We start from the raw sequence: 4,801 nt of genomic DNA on the forward strand, positions 1-4,801 counted from the left end.
TCATCCAGACCACACTTCCTCAGTTTAGCTACGAGGACGCTATGGGAGATGGTGTCATATGGCTTACTGAAATCAAGATAGACCACATCCACTGCCCTACCAGCATCTATCCACCTGGTTATGTCCTCATAAAAGGCTACCAGGTTGGTCAAACATGACTTCCCCTTGGTGAAACCATGTTGACTGCCCCTAATGACCCTCTTATCCTTGATATGTCTGGAGACAGCACCAAGGATAAGCTGTTCCATCACCTTTCCAGGGATGGAGGTGAGGCTGACTGGTCTGTAGTTACCCAGGTCCTCCTTCTTGCCCTTTTTGAAGACTGGAGTGGCATTTGCTTGCCTCCAGTCCTCAGGCACCTCTCCTGTTGCCCACGACTTACAAGATGCTCATAGGGGAAGGGGGGTGGTGTTGGGGCCTCTCAGGGAAACTGGGGAGAATGAGAAAGAGAAGGAGAGAGATTCAGTCAGCAATAAGGCACTGGAGGTGAAAGGCAGCTTCATGCAAAAGCTCAGTGAGAGACCACGCTGCTCCCTGCACCCCATCGCACAGAGAGGGCAAGCCACCCACCTCTCCCCTCCCATGCAGAGAGATTAAAGGAGCACAAGTAGGAACCACGAAGGCACATGGAAGTCCTGGGGCTGGTAGGTGAGTCCTGAGCCGGTGCAGTCCCAGATGCCACCACAGCCAGGGCCCTCTAGGCACTCTGGAAGGGGAGTTGCTAGTGTAGCATCGGTGAGCAGCGGTTGGGTTAGTCCCAGCGTTCTGGGTGCAGGCAGAGCTCTGGTCTAGCCCAGGCAGCCCTTCGCTTGAGGCGGGTTGTCTTAAATAGAAGTAGGCAGGCATCAATCTGTGGAGTAAGTGGTAGAAGGGTGCAGGGCTCAGTTCTGCTCCTTACCCCACAGCTCCCAGGGCAGGAACTTGTACTGCTGCTGCTGGATCATGGCCAGATTCTTCCACGCTTCCTCCAGCTCCCGCTCCTTGCACAGCATTTCCTCTTGAGCGGCGATGATCTGCCGGGAGAGCATAGCAAGCACTCTGGGGTCACAACTGCCTCTGTTGGGAATGACCAAAGCCTCTGTCATGGCAATGCCAAACCCAGAGTCAGGTGCTCAGGCTGCTGCTTCCCCCCCATCACAGCCACAGCCTCCCTAGGCTGGCATGGCCCTGGGCATGAGGGCTACTGTCCTTACAGTGGGACTACAGTCCTCCAAAGATAATGGGGAGCAGCAGAGCTCCCAGGCCTCAGCTCCACACACCTGGAAGAGGGTCTCAGCTGCAAGTCTGTGGCCAGGAGGCAGTGCTGGGACCTGTGGCAGCCCATACCAAGCAGCTCTCATCTCTGACCAAATGCTCTGCCCTTCACGTGTGTCCTGGACACTGGGATGGTGCAGGTACCACAGCAAGAAACCAGGGTGTTACGCTCCAGGAAGTGTGCACTGTCACCAGCTATGTCTGCTGCTACACATGGCAGGACAAGGGTGAAGTCATGGTGTTTAATTGGCGCTGGGTGGGATGGGTCCAGAGATGTGCCCTGTGACAGTGGGGGAGTATGACTTTCTCCTGAAACAGGTGCACACAGGCTGCAGTAGCAGCCAGGGCTACCCCTGCTCCATGAGAATGGCCCCATTCCTCACCTGTGCAATTGCAATTCCCCTGACCATCTTCTCCTTCACCACCACTGTCTCATTGTGGTTCTAGAAGGCAGCTGCCTTCTGTGCTGCCTTTATCAGATTGTCTGATGCTCTCTTCACCACATTGCTGGCAGCCTGCAGTGGGGAAGAGGGGTAGTGGTAACATAAGTAAGTCCCAGCCCCAGGGCATGACTGCTGCCTGGGGGTGTGTGAAAGGAACCCCTGCCCCAGGCCAGCTGACAGGCTGCCTTTCAGCTGAGAGTGCTGGGAGCTGCAGGCAGGGATTCCTTTACATGGCTGGCTCTTGCACTACTACCACCCATTCATGACCATTTCAGGCACTGCTACTCCCAGCTGGGCTGCAGGTCCCATCTGAGCTGTGGGGCAGAGCCTGGGGGGCAGCCTTGCTGACCCTCCCCAGCCCTTCTCCCTGAGGGACTGGCGCTGAGACCCCGTGTTAACCCCCCAACACATGGGCATTAAACTCTTGTGTGCCATGGCCTCTGAAGATTAAGAGTGCTACAAAACATGCCCCCTAAACATTAACCTCTCAAACAACAGGGATCCAGTGCACACATTTCAGGTATTTCCATGCCAGTTCATCAGCCCTGAATACCCCCGAGCTTATCAGCCCATACTCACATGTACACCCAACACACAGTAGCAGTAAAGTCCAAGGTACCTAGAGCTGCATCCCATCAGGCTCCCCACTGATACACACAGGCAGGGACCATGAGCCTTGGGAAGACACCTCCACTGTGGAGAGCTCCATCCTGAAGTCCCACATGTCATCACCCCACTCCCACCCACTTCTCAAGCAGCCAGGAGGAGGCAGCTGGGGCTGGAGGGTAGCCTGAGACTCACCTGGAGCCACTTCATTGCCTCTGAGTCATAGTCAGCCTTCACCTTGCAGGCCACCAGGAGCTGTGCTGTGGAGGCAGCCACCTGTTTGGCTGATGAGATAAGCTTCTCCTCACTGGCATGGCCCTGCACCAATGCATTGGCAGCTTCACACAAGTTGTTGTTGGCAGCAGCCACCATACGTGCCTGCAGCAAGAGAGGCTGAGGGTGGGGGGGTGCAGGAGCCTCCCCAAGAGAGGATTTGCCCAGACCAGCCCCAAGAAGGTCGTGGGACATGGGATGGGGATGACCAGTTTCCATGTCATGTCTCAGCTGGTGGGAGAGGGAGCAAGAAGCAAGGCTGCTTCTTCCATGGAGAAGTGCAAAGGCAGAGCATCCTCATCTTTGCAGCAGGAGCTTAGAGGAGGGTGCCCCCCCATCCTATGGGCATGATCTTGATACTCATGGCTGAAATGAGTCCCTGGGACCACTGTCCATCATCCATTGCATTGGCAGGGATGGCGCCCTCCAGCGAGGCAGGAGAGGAGTGAAACTCACTACCCCACACACCCCTTGCCACAAGGCCCAAGGGCTGCAAGCAGCTCAGAGAGAAGGGAGAGCTCACCACAGCCCTAGATTTTCTTTCCCCCTTCTAGTCTTACCTTTCCCTGGGCCACTAATTCTCACTGGACCACTGAAGCTGCCTTCACCAGGTCACTCGTGGCTACACCAATGGATTTGGCAGCTTCCAGGATCTGCTCCTCAAAGTTCAGGCTCTCATCTGCTTGCTGTGGGCAAAAGCAGGGCATAAGTCCCAGGCAGAGATGCTGGGACAGATGGAGCAGAGCAGGAAAATGGCTGTGGGGGTCTGAGGAGGACACATAGAGCTGGATTAAAGGTCATGGGAGGCAGGAGGGTATGGGCTGACTGAGGAAGGTTCAGCCAGGGATGTGAAAGGCAGCAGGAGCACAGGAAGAGAAACTGGCTGTTGGATGGGGCTTCCCACGTGTGACCTTTCACATTTGGCCAAAGCCCAGGCAGGAGAGCCCCAGCCTGCCCCAAGCTGAGCACTGGGTTCAGCACCACTACACCTTGGGCTTGGCCCTTGGTTTCAGCTGCTCCAGCTTCTTGGCTGCAGCCTCAATGGCTGCTACTGCCCCCCAGCAGCTTATTCTCAGTAATAAAGGTGGGGTCTTCTGGGTCAACCCACTCTGTCAAAAAAACAGGAAGCAAGGCAGGTTAAACTTGTGTGAACCTTCATTTTTGACTTGCCCTACCTCCTCCAGTAGCTGCTGAGCCCTCCACCCTAATTTCAGTCCTTAGTCCTGCCCCCATGAGCAGGACCTTTCCTTATCTTTCATGGCCTTAGCTGCCTGAATGAGCTCGGTGACAGAGCTGGCCACATGCTTGGAATAGCCTGCCAGCTGCTGCTTCAGCTTGTGAGTTGGCTTCTGCAGAATCTCTGGGGAAGGAGCAGAGATGAGCACTTTGAAAAGAGGAGGCTCCACTGGCCTGTTTGGGGCATGCTCCCCAGGGAAGGAGAGTGAGATTCTCCCAACCCCACTGCATGTATGTATGTATCAGGCATTGTCTGTGATGCTTTCTCGAGTGACCCTGGCTGGTCTCCTCCTGTCTGAGGATGGGATGAGCATCCACAGCTTCTGGGACACCACACAGACACAAGTCCCTCAGTGCAAGCCTTCCTGAACTCAGTGGCTAACCCCTCCAGGATTTCTCCCCCCTCAAAAAAAAAAAAGTACTTCAAGCTCCAGAAAAACAAAACAAAACAACACAACATATTACAAGCTCCCCCTCGCTGTCTCCATTTTGGAGGTTTGTCTGCAAACACAAGCTGGGCAAGGAGGGGACCCTGGAGCCACGTTCCAGCCCAAGAGGGCTGGCCCCACCAGTGCAAGGTGGCAGGCAGAGCCACAGGGGTCCTTCATTGGGGAAGGGGGGCAGACATGCACATAACCACAGCACATGTATGTGCACATGAGCAGGGTCCGTATGCACAAGCAGATCTTACTTCTGGCTTGACTCGCACTGCACAGGCAGCAGCCACTCCATCAGCTAGAGTGGGTGTGAGTACACATGCACAGACCCCAGAGTTCTTGCGAACACATGCAAGTGCCATCCCAGTGCTGGGCTGGGCATGCAGACACACTGTGAGCAAGACTTATGCTGAGGTTAGGCACTTGCAGGCACCCCAATGTTGCCTTGCTCACCAGCTGACAGGAAGTGAGGGAGAAGAGAGAGAAGACAGCAGTGAACATCCTGCCCAGGAAACACGGGCGCTTGTGGATGCAGACATGCAGTAGCAAGAA

At 55.3% G+C, this 4,801-nt stretch overlaps 1 pseudogene; it reads right to left on the reverse strand.

The window, feature by feature from the left end:
* Positions 1–898: 898 nt before the first annotated feature.
* On the reverse strand, positions 899–3,936 carry LOC104543856 (annotated as a pseudogene).
* Positions 3,937–4,801: the final 865 nt, after the last annotated feature.

This window comes from Mesitornis unicolor, unplaced genomic scaffold, assembly GCF_000695765.1.
Source record: "Mesitornis unicolor isolate BGI_N332 unplaced genomic scaffold, ASM69576v1 scaffold47097, whole genome shotgun sequence".
Lineage (NCBI taxonomy): Eukaryota > Metazoa > Chordata > Aves > Mesitornithiformes > Mesitornithidae > Mesitornis > Mesitornis unicolor.